Raw genomic sequence first — 12143 nt, 5'->3', positions numbered from 1 at the left:
TAACCTTGTCTCCTGCAGAGCCTGTAGCTCAGGAGGGGCTGTTGGAACAATTCACAGCAAATCCTGGGGCTCAGCCAGGTGCCAAATGCATCATTTGTAGGGCATCCTGCTCTCTCTGGGCCACACTCTTGCTCACAGCAGGTGGGAGGAAAGGTGGTGAGCTCTTATGGAAATGGAGCCCAGGAATAAGCTGCTGTCCTTGTCAGAGCTCTTTGTCACCTGCAGCCTTGTCTGCAGAGACATCTGAGAAAGATGGGTCCTAGGAGCGGGTGATGGACCAGATGGAGCTTCCTGGTGAGACTTAGGGACAGACAGATGCCAGAGTGACCCATCCCTGCAGCTCAAGGGAGGGTCCCTCTGGACCTCTCTCCCAGCTGAGAGCAGGTACTGGTCAAGTTGCTGTTCGACTCTCTCAATATTTTTTGGCTTTCCTTCTCCCTAAGCCATTGTGGACTGGAAGGCTGGTCCCACAGAGCTCCCCAGCACCTACAGTGCTGCTTCCTAGAGCTCTCTGCTTCCACACCAAGCACTTCAGGGAGCATTGCATAGCTTTTTGGACCCTAGGAAATATCATTCCAGATGGTCTCAGATAGACTTTAATCTTTTTATCTCTGCAATGTGCTGCACAAAGAGCCATGCAATGGTCTCAAGACTTCATAGTCATAAAAGTTGGCTGTTTGAGGGTTAGAGGGCTGGGAGCTGATGCCTTTTTTTCTCAGAACTAAGCCGTATAATGGGAGAGAAAGTGCTGAACTGTGATTTGAAAATGTCTTCCACAGACCCTTTGATGTGGAAGAACTCATTTTGCTCTTCTAAGTGAACTTTCACTTCCAAAACACACATGCTCTTTGTATTTTATTTTTCAACTCTTTATTTCCTCTTTTTCCTTTAGATTCATTCTCTAACATCAAGAGTGTGAACTCTTCTGATGGTAACCTAGACATGCAGAGAGACTGTAATACCCTGGCAACTTAAAATTTCAGTCATGGATTAAAATGATCAAGAGAAGATGTTTGAGGTACCCTTATTTCTGTTAGTTTTTTACCTAACCCTAAGTGACAATGTAAGTGACACATGGACTTGCTGACATTCAGCAAAGCTGTTCAGTAGCATCAAAATGAGCTTTGAACATTTTTTCCTTCCATTTGGCAGTTTCCCCCACCCCCCCATTTCTGCAAAATACATGTTTCCTGTTTATCCTTGTATTATTTTCAGAACATTGCATCTTGACTTTATTTCACTTAATGTACCATATTTCTCTCCACAATAGAATATTTTAAAGCTAAATTGGCACAAAACAGTAGCAATGCTGAATGCTTTTTGTTGCCATGGAAATATTTCTGGGCACTTACTGAAGACCTGGTTGCCAATAGTAATGTAACAGAGAAAATAGATATGCTTCATTTAACAGCCACTGGTGATTAAAGAGCCACAGAAACCCGTTACAAGGTCATTCCAATATACAGTTTATTTGGTTTAGGGGGAAAAAACCCTGCAACCCTAGGTGAGAATAATTTTTTTTAAAAGAGATGCAAAACAAAATCCAATAAATGTTCCCTTCTCTTAAACTGACAGCATGCTTCTGAGAGGAAATAAAATAACACTGTAGTTAAAAACTATCATTACTCCTTCTCCTTTTTATCAAATATGTTTTTGATCACATTTTTGCCTCCTAGGAAATGTTTCCTGGCTCCCAGAGTAGATTTTCTTAGGCTCTGAAGCAGAACACATATTATTGAAAACCATTTTTAGGCTTAGGGTTCTAATAAATTGTTTGAGCAATGAAATTCTTGGGGTTTTAAGTCAAACATCCATCAGATACCATGAGGCAGGTTAATCACAGGGCGCAGGTTTGGCTGCTGCCCACTGCTGGTCGGTAATTAAATGATGCTAGAGTAAAGTTGTACTGAGGTTTCAAACAAATGCAAGGAAAAGTTTTTTTTTACTTTGAATGCTTTTGATCCACAGTTTAATACTGAGAAGGTAGCTCAGCAGGAAGTATTGCAGTGCCAGGTGTTTGGTTTAAGAAGGAATGATGGCAAGGCAGAGGCTTCTGTGTGTGCAGATTGCTGCCACCAGTGGCAAATCATGTGGTCGTGAATTTTGCAGAAACAGATGAACTTGCTCTCTCAGACCCTTGTCCATTGTCTGACCTCAGTGTTTGTGACAATGTCTCACAGTGCAGAGCAGGGAGAGAGCAGCCCTTGCATCCCCCCATGGCTGAGACGCTGCTGCTCAGCTGACTGGAGGTGGCTGGCAGGAGTGTGGCTGCCAGATCCATCATTGCACATTTGGCTTAAGAATTTAAAAGAAAAAACCAACCAAACAGTGGAGCAATAAACCACATCTGAAAGTAGTGCACTGCAAGAAGGGTAGAGGTGGCCAGTCCTTCTGCTTCCCAGCATGAATCTAAAGGGGAAAAAAACTGTAATAACAAAAAAAAAAGAAGAACAGCAATAACTGCAATGAAAGCAAGGGCTTTAGCCCACTTCTCCCTTAGGGCTGTTGTCCTTTGCAAACAAAAAGCCAAAGTGACCATTAAGTTCTCAGTCTCTGCAGACACTGCCCCGAAAAGGCACGGGGACAGACACAGCAGCAGAGCTGAGCCTTCTGAAGCACAGCTGAACTATTTTTGCCCAGCAAGTGCTGTGGTGGAAGCCTCCCAGGCTGTCAGACACTGCTCACAGCACTGGAGTAATTCACAGGTGAGGACAGTACTTCCACTGCAAGGAGAACTTAGAGATTTTTTTCCCCCCCATCGATTGGACAATCTCAGTGCCAGCTAAAGGTTGCATTTCAGTTGCGCTACAATAATTTTTATGGCCTTGGAATGCTAGGAAGTGTGACACCCCTGTCTAGATGGCTGGCTGGTTTTCCTCAGCACATGTGTAAGGAGAAGCACACCTCTGAGGCTCTGGGAGTTTTTAAATCTAGAAAGCACTATTGCATTTACTTACCTTGGCCTCCAGCTTAACAGGGGTCATTGATTTTTGCCAGTAATTGCTGTAGTAAAGGAAATTATTCTTTCTGCTCTGTATGAACACTCCTGACCTCAGTAAATGACCCTTCACATGGACAGGAAATCCTAGGCAAGAAGTGAGGTTTTCATTAGGTCCTGTAAACCCATATAGCAAAATATACCCATAAGAAAAAGATGTTGATTATGTGATAAATTAAATTTCTGCTTGAACTTGAGACTGAAATAGCTAGATGGCCAGTCTCCACATTGAGAAGTGAAGTGTTTATGAATTTTATCACCTGTCTGGGTATGGAGCCAGCCAGTGTTCTAGCCAGAATGTAGGCCTATAAAAATCAGTGCCTGTTCTCTAAGAAGGACATTTAAAGAGGCTACACTGAATCAATACCACCACAAGCACTAAGGGAATGAAAGCAAAGGCAGACAGTGGACAAAAACACTTCAGAGAAAATACTCCTGGCAGCTCGAGTGGGACGAAGCACAAACGTGACTGGGGGCATGCATCTGGTCTCTGAAGAATGTGATACAAGCCCATGGCTTTCTGAAGTGAAGTGCAGACATGAGCTCGCATTGAATGCTTTCTCTCTGGGAAATTCAGAACCACTCAGAGTGTTTGTGCACAGACTTTTGTCCTTGAGAAGGCAGTACAATGTTCCTACTCATATTTGAAGTACTCCTCTGCGGTTCTGTGTCTTCAAATTTTCAAATTATAAGGGATCTTCATCCAGGAGTCAGTGGGGATAAGAGAACACAACAGCTGTGAGAAGAGGGTGGATTGTGGCATGTCAGCTTTACAGCTGGGGAAGTGAAGCCAAGCAGTGGTTCAAAACACAAATTTTTGAAGGTGGTACCATTGCCAGCTCTGTCTTGGGCTTGTCAGCATTGCTTTTCATCCTCAGTCAATGGTTTTAGACACAGTATCTTTGTCAGCCCACAGTAGATCAGTGGTTTGGGTTTTCACCAAGTTCCTTGTCTGGAGGGCAAAGCTTCCTTGTGCCCATCTCCCTGGGGGCATGGGGAAGGATGCTCTGTTCAGGAGTACTTCTCATCTGCTCTTGTCATCTAGAAGGTTGCATAAGCTGTATGGAGAAGGATTTATTTGAGAGGATGAAATGGATTTTGCCATTCTGTGCAGTTACAGAACAAATTGTGTGTGAGCGTGTGTGCTTGTGCATGTATTTTCTGATCCACTTTTGCTAAGTGACATCCTCTTCCCACTCTCCATATGGCAGTTGCGACTCTATCTTCCTCTGGGAAGGTTGTTTAGGACTCAAGAGACTTCATTTACCAATAAACAGCATCTTGTCAGCATCTGGGAAATGCTGCCTCTCTCCTAGAAACCCTGCCTCCTCACCTTCCCTCTCCTACTACAGGCGAGGCAGGTGTGAATGATCTCATTGTGTTGTGGTGGAGGTTACGTGCAGGCAATACTAGCAGCACTCTGTGCAGAGCTGGAACATAGTATTTCTGTGTGCTGACACAAGCAGTAGTACTGCTTGGCTTTTTTTTTTCTTTTTTTGGTGGTTCTTCTTTTCTATTGCAGTTGTTGCTAGCTTGGCCTGCAGGGGCTTGCTGGAAGCACAGATGATCCATCCCTGTTACCTCCCAGCCTCCTTGCATTGCTTAACAGCACAAAACCCACTAACGTAAGGTTATATAAGATGGGATCACTCTGCCAAAAGGTGAGCTGGTGTTGATCTTCACCCTTTGCCAGATAGGGGTGTGGATATAAATTCCTTGTGCCTAGTTAATTTTTTGGCTGTTGTAAGGACCTGGTGGCAGCAGCCATCCTTTGGAGTGGCCTCATAGACTCCCGAAGTGGTTTTAGTAACCAAAGGGAAAATTCATTTTCTGCAATGAAAAGAAATAGGGAGATTACAGTCTTGGAGGTAAAACTGTGTAGTTTTAAGGACAGGGAATGTCATTGTTGAGCTCTGGGGGTCTTGCAGGCAATGAGGAAGGTGTGGTTGGGCTGTACCTCCACAGATGCTGTTTGTGTGATTCTCATGCAGTTTCCACAGATGGACTTAGGAACACTTCATCAGTACCTATTTGTAGACCAGCATGAATGACTTGGGTTGAATCTTAAATCAGTCCATAGCAAAATGTGTAGAAAATCCCCTCCCATTGATGCCTTAAGAGGCCTCCTAGAAACAGAGACTAGAAAGGAGTAAGGGAATAAAGGTAGGTATTTATTTGAAAGGCCTTCAAAGGTACCCCTGGGGAGCCAGAGGCTATTGCCAAAATGGACCCCAAGATGGACAACAGGCCCCAAGTTCTTCACACTTAAATTGGAGAATTAACCCTGTTATGCAAATGAACCAAACCTATAAAAGATTCAGTTTAATGATGTAATTCCCCTCTGCTTGCCCCCCTTAGTGGCTCTTTGGTTTATACTTTTTGGGCCTAGGACAGTCTGGGTGTCCTTGAAGAGCAGGCCTGGAGAGGCTTTGTTATGTCTGCCTAGCATGAGAGAGCAGAAATTAACAGGCTACAAGAAACTTGAGAGTTACACACTGAGCAGTGAAGAATCTGAAAAATATGAAAGTTAAAACCTGAGGCATCACCATGACCATGGAAACAGCTGATGCTCTCATGGCATCATTGCACCACCTAAAAGTTCCCTTTTGTCCAGGCAGGTGCTCCCCTCCTAGAGAGCTCAGTACCCCTGTGAGATGAAGCATCCCTGGAGGGACTCATGAGGACTTTCCCCCACAATCTGGGTGTTTGGAGGCATTTATCTCCCTGGGCTGAGAGAGATTCAAACCTGTACAGTCTATAGAGCATAATTGTTGTGGGAGTATTTTCTAGCAAATAATGAAACTGGTGGTGCTGGAGAGAAAGCCCTGAATTTGGATTAATGAGAGCCCTGTGGTTTGCTGGAGTTCTGTGTCTCGAGGTCAGTTTTAAGGGTTAGACTTATAGCCATAAATAATGTAGCTGTAAACCCCTTGGGCCTGAGTTTTGCAATTGCCTGTTATTGATGTAAAACTGCAGCTGAGATACAACATCCTTCCCCAGTCACACAGCTGAGCTGCTTCCCATGCCTGGCCTCAGGAGCAAGCCACTGTGTGGTGAAGCAGCCCAGCCTCTTGCTTCAAACAAGACCCAGCAGCCCCTTCCCTGTTACTTTTAAACCAGGTGAGTTGGCCATGGGACTGCCAAAATTGAAACAGAGGGAAGAGGGGAAGGGCAGGAGGACAGGGTTGTTTCTTTTGGGTGACAGCTTCGGTCCTGAAGGCATGTGAGTCTTGCTGCACCACATTCCCACCCACTGCTGCTCCCAAAGTTGGTGATTTTCCCGGGAGTGCTGTGGTGTTACTGCAGCAGTAAAGGGGAGCTGTGGTGAATCAACCCTCTGGCAGCAAACAAAGTTACAATTAGAAAAATCAGTGGGAAAATAAATATCTGCCTTGTTGCAATGCTGTTGTTTTCTGTAGCAAATCCAAACAAATATCTTCTTGAGGGAGTTCATTTCCACACTATTAATCAGCAAACAAAGGCTTGTGGGTGTGAAGCTGATGTTTGGGTGCTGTGAATGGTGTGTGCATACACTGGGTCTCATGTGGAGTGCTGAAACTGCTTTAAAGAGGAGCAAAGTCAGTGACCTGAGTTTCCTGGACGTTTCCTTGGCCAGTTTGATTTCTGCTAGCTGAAAGGAACTAGTGCCAATCCAGAGAAGCTTCCTTAGGTGTACTGGAGGAAGTTTAGGAAGTGACTCCCTTGCATTTGAGGAAGTTCATATCCAAGCCAAACAAACAAATAGAAGAAATGATGGATGGGGAACCTGAAGGAATTCAACCCATTGTGGTATGAAAGCTACCAGGAAAACTGTCACAAAAACAGTACTGGTGAGGGGAAAGGTTTTTTTTGTTGGAAGGAAAGGACAGTGTTTTCTACTTCACCAACCTTTGGCATCCAGCAGTATGTTTAGTTTCTGAGCCCATGAGCCTTTCCAGCCCCACACCCGAGAGCACACTCAGCTCCACCTGTGCTCTGCAGTGTCCCCAGTGTAACATGACATCTGCTGACAGAAGGTGCTTTTCTGCCTCTGCAGCTGCACATTTCGTGCACACAACCTAACCTGAGCTGCCAGAGAGCTGCAGGCTGACTCATGGATGTAACTGCATCCGCACCAGGGGTTTTCCTGTCTTAGCAGTGTCTCCTACAGTGTGTAATCTCTCTTTTCTTCCACTTCTGCACAAATCCTGGGCCTGTGCTAATAGAACCCAGTAGCACAAATGAAGCCTGACTCATATTTGCTCCACATGTAAGATGTAAAGTAGGTGATTGGGAAAATCAGGGATGATTGTGGTTCAGCCTCTTGGCTGCCATTTCCTATAGCTATGGAAGAACCTTAGGCAGCACAGTGAGAGCCAGTTTGATATGGAATCCCATGTTCCTATTTTTAAAATCCAGTTTTGGGAGTAGGAAAGAAACAACAGGAAAATATGCTGGTTTTCATGCTGTTTTCTGTGGGCAGTCCTCTATTTCTTTGCACAGCAGTGCACAGAATTGGGGTGTATTGCTCTGACTGCTGTATTGTTTCACTGTAGAGGTGGTCAGAGCCAAAAAATGCCTTTTTCTGTGATTCCTCTCTCTTCTGTTGTTTTGTTCTCTTTTCTTAAAAATTATTTTTGTTGTAAATATCCCCTGGTACAAAGGTTTCTAAGCTGTGATTCTCTTTGCCTGCATTTCATGCAAACACCCAAATGCACTCCCCTTGGGGAGCTTCCCAGTTGGTTTGGCCATGGGGTGAGGACAGATGGAGAGGCAGAGATGGCAAAAGCAGGGCACTGTCTATTGACACTTAGCAGAGAGGGGCAAACCTCACCTTTAGCACTGGACACCAAATTTTTCCCTGTTTTTTATACCTGGCAGAAAGGGATGAAAACACATAGGGATGGTGCAAGGAGAAATCCTCTCCATTAGTAAAAGACCAGGGGGTGTTAGTCAGCAGTGTCCTATCAGTGTGTAGAAGTGTGGGTCTACTCCAGTGATTTTGAACACATTTGGGATCTAAGGGAGGGGTTTGGATTGGGTGCCCTCCCCCTCAGTCAAGCCTAAATCAGGCAGTTGCATTACTTTGTGCATCAGTTTGAATTCCCAGTTCAAGTGTCTGACAGCAAGAGCAGGAAGAAGACTCCAGACTGAAAACTACTGCAGAGCTGTAGCCACCTAGGAATTGATAGGAGCAACTCCATGTGTGTTGCTGCGTGTTCCCTGTACAAAATGTTCCTCCTTTCTCTGAGAAGCTTTAACAAATCCCTTGTTTGCAGCAGACCTTGCCCGTTTTCCAAAGAAAAGTCCTTTTCTTTCTGTGCACAGTTCTGGGTTTTGCTGAGGTAGGAGCTGTTACAGATCACTGTTCCTCTCTGTCATCTTGATCATGAAAATTTTAAGGCCAGACCTGTGTGACTCTTTCTGTAAAAGCAAATAGCACAGCCACAAGTGCTCCTGGGATGCTCTGAGTGCATGCATTATGCATAGATGTACTGATATTGTCTTGTTTATGTGATCAAATGCATTTCTTTTGTGTACTACTTCTGCTTCCTTCAGGGCTTGGTGATGTTCCCATTGAAACTCCCACTGACTTCCGTACAGCAGAATCAAAATCTCTAAGACAAAAGTGGATGCAGAAGAGCAACATTAAATGTATAGGAAAACCAGAAATTTGGCATTTGGAAAGTTTCCATTGTTCAGCCAAAATGACTGTTGTTTGTTGTTTTTTAATATGTAGGCAGACAGGATATGTGCAGTACCTCTATATTTCACACCTACATAATGTATTTTATTCAGTAATTCTTTTTCTTGGGTAGGCTTGGAGCAAACGATAAGTTGTTCTTTATACTTGGTAACACTGCAGAGACTTCTTGAATTATTTATTTCATGCGTTTTAGCTTGGTGTATTTGAATGCCTGTAAGCTAACTTTGTAACTGACTGGGTGTTTGAAATTTCTAAATAAATAGTGGTAGTTTGAAATACCTTGCCAGAAAAAGAGGTCACCCTTCTTCCCCCACTGTCTCCTCTGGGAAAAAAAAAAAAAATTAAAAATCCCACATGCCTCCTTAGGAGCAGTGGGAAGTTGATTTGTAAAACAGATGCTGCATAGAAGTAATTGAGTTGAAGTTGCTAGAAATATGTATATGCTACACAACATCTGCAGATCTCAAGATGTATTCATTATCTCTCCAGAATTTAGATTGTAATTACGGGCCCTTTATTTAAGTTTCCATGGTGATAGAGAAAATGCTTCCCCCTTGTCCTTTGCTAATCAGGACACTTGTGTGTTTGAATGGTGATCGTTTTCCTCTCCCCTGGGTTAAGTTACTTTTATTAATACAGAGATATTAAGTTGACACGGAGCTGCTGGCTGCTCAGGCAGTGATTCAGCAGCAGACACATCAGGCATTTGCTGCAGATTCCCCAGTGCCACCGTTTAATTAGCCTGTGTGCTTCCAAATATTTGTGAGGAATGGCAGCCACTGTCCTAACAAGTGATGCAGTCGTGCCTTGGGGATTGGGGAAGTTGAAATCAAAGTCAAGCAGCCAATAATATATCACACCATGCCAAGCTTCTCTCCTCCATCCCTCCTTCCCCCCCCCCCCCTTCCCCTCCTGTCTTAGCAAAAGGGCTCTGCTGTGTTTTGCAGGGAGTTGCAGGCGGGTCAGTGCCCTGACAGGAGCTGTCCAGGAGTCCTGCATCCACGTGGCCTTTGCGAAATTTCTTGTAACAATCGGAATTTCACGTTATGTTTAGGCACATTTATCTAAGTTTACAGCCTCACACCTGTAGACCCAGAATTTTAATGTTACAGTTGTTTGAGAAAATGGTGAAAGGTGTGGTTTAATTACTAAAGATGTTATTTTACACAGGATTTTTAGAAAGTTGTTTGAGTGAAATGTGGGCTTTTGGTTAAACCGGGATAGTTTTTTATTTTTGTCTTAATCACCCAAAAGATATACACATATATCTTAAGTAGAACTTAATAGCGTTTGCTGAGCAATTAGATAAATTTTGTAGAGCTTACATGAGCTGCAGGTAGAAATGCAGGTAGTTGACTGAAAGGAATGTTTATTTTTATGTGTTTTGATTATTTGAATAGATCACATTTAAGCCATGGGGTTGTTACAGCTTGAAATAATTTTTATCTAAGAAAATTTCAAAGAAGGTTATTTTTAATAGCTTACATAAAAGTAATCAAATTTTATGACAGCTGGTCACCGACCATTTACAAACTAATGTTTAAAAATTTTTCACTTTTATCAGAGTACAAACACAGCTTTTTTCCTCCAGCTGGGAGCAGTTTTCCAGCAGGAAGAGCAGGCTTGTTGTCAAACTGTGGCACACCACACCAGAGGGTCAAACCTACCAGAGTGGTGGCATGAAAGGGGTCAGCTTCTGCTGGGATCAGCTGGCTTTGGTGCTCTGTCCTGGGAGAGGAGTGCAGTCTCCTGTGCAGCAGCAGGCAGATTTATGGAGCTGTGACAGCACTTGTCATTAAGTTTATACTGCAGATTTTTAATAGACCTAGCAGAGTATGTAAAAGCAGGTTCCAGTTTCCTCACCTGTGGTTGATGTGAGGTTTGAGGCGGAGGAAGGTGCTTAGCTTCCCAAAATGGGAGAGCCTCCTTCTCCACTGCTCAGCTGCTAGAGTTTGCCATGGAGATTACCAAAGTGAGTCTTGGCAACCAAATCATGCCCTTCATGCTGCAGAATGAGCAGTGGCCTGACCACACTCGACAACTGGGCTGTTCACACACAAATCTGTGAGTGCAAAGTCACTGCTGCCGTCCCACCGCTTCCAACGTCCTGCTGCTGTGCTCCCCTGGTGCTGCTGGCAAGGACATCAGCAAAATGCTTCTGTGTTTCTATCCTGACCAAGCCAGGCCAGGTATATACAGCATGTCCTGAGCCTTCTTTTCCCCATCTGGCAGGTGCTCAGCACTAAGGAGGGTACAGCCATCCCCTGTGCACTGCACATGCTGGCAGCAGGAGGGCAAGGGCAGCACGGGGATGTGCTCAAATGTGTTATCTTCACTTTTAAAGGTTAGAATTTACATTGGTCTCCCGAGCTCGTCTGCTGCTGGCAGATGGAGTCAGCAGTGCCTGTTAGCCACGTGCAGTATTTATGTGTTCGTGGCGCTACCCTGAGCAGGTTACATCTGAGTTGCTTTTCTGCACAAAAGAAGGTCTCTCCCCACCTTGGCAGGGGCTGCAGGAGAATGGAAGCATGAAAAAGTTTTCAAGTCCTTTGTTTGCTACTTTGCCTTTGCACATGCAATGATTTTACAGGTGGTCCTTCTGTGTATTGTGACCTTGTGTTTTGCTCTGTTAAAAATCTTCATTAAAAAAATAGAGTTGAGCAGGGTCCAATAACATGTAAATGTTGCTGATACAATATGACATCACCAAGCCCTCCAGAGGTTTGAAGCAGCAGGTGATTCTCCAGTTCATGCCCCGGTCCTCCCTAAATCCTCGGTCACTTTTTCCCCCCAGAGGGTGCACCTGAGAGGCAGAAGTGTGCTGTGTCCTCTGGCTTCTGGGCCAGGGGCAGCAGACTGTCTAAAGCCTGAGTGGTGTTTTTCTCCCAGTGAACAGATACGGGGAGGAGGACGAACAGGCAGCACCTTCAGGCAATAACCATGACATGATTAAACAGTATGAGACCTCTGTGTCATGGTCACAGAGTTTTTGACCAGAAGTACCTGAATAAAAAGCAGGTGGAGTGTAGACCCAAATTCAGCCACTTGCCCTCCAGCCACAAGGAGCACAGGACAGAGGTGCAGAGGTACTGCTTGCAATGAACAGGGTTAAAGAAGTTGGAGTCTGAAATCTGTAGCCTCAACGCAGAGAGGTTCTTCTGTTGTGGAGAACAAATCCTGGTTCTTCCACTCTCTCTTGCTAAACTTGGTTTCCTGATTTTACCTGCAGCTAAAATGCTTAGAGGGAAGTGTCCAGGTCCAGGACTTGCTGAAGTTCATAAAGATCTTTCCATTAATTGCATATTGTTATTGAATTCTGTTTCCTTAACCTGCAGGGATTCTCATGGACTTTTATTGGAAATTTTTCCAGAGTAAAGACTGCAGGACTTGGTTCTAATTATTTTTTATCTGTGTCACATAAGTCATCTCTTTAGCAAGCCTTTTAGCAGAAGCTGAATG

The 12143-nt window shown here is 44.3% G+C and overlaps 1 protein-coding gene across 5 annotated transcripts in view; it reads left to right on the top strand.

The window, feature by feature from the left end:
- The window catches only part of SYT16 (synaptotagmin 16), a 103608-nt gene that overhangs the window by 61278 nt on the left and 30187 nt on the right, over positions 1–12143 (top strand). Inside the window, exon 2 of one of the 5 annotated variants that reach the window (XM_042047533.1) lies at positions 893–1018. The exons of the other annotated variants lie outside the window; for them this stretch is intronic. The gene's annotated coding sequence lies outside the window, so the exon portion shown is untranslated. The remainder of the gene's footprint in view (positions 1–892; positions 1019–12143) is intronic. 5 annotated transcript variants of the gene reach the window in all.

The sequence above is a fragment of the Corvus kubaryi genome, unplaced genomic scaffold (genome assembly GCF_017639235.1).
Source record: "Corvus kubaryi isolate FWS band 111438036 unplaced genomic scaffold, C.kubaryi_AGA036_p1.0 66, whole genome shotgun sequence".
NCBI lineage: Eukaryota > Metazoa > Chordata > Aves > Passeriformes > Corvidae > Corvus > Corvus kubaryi.
This window is presented reverse-complemented; position numbering and strand designations above follow the sequence as displayed.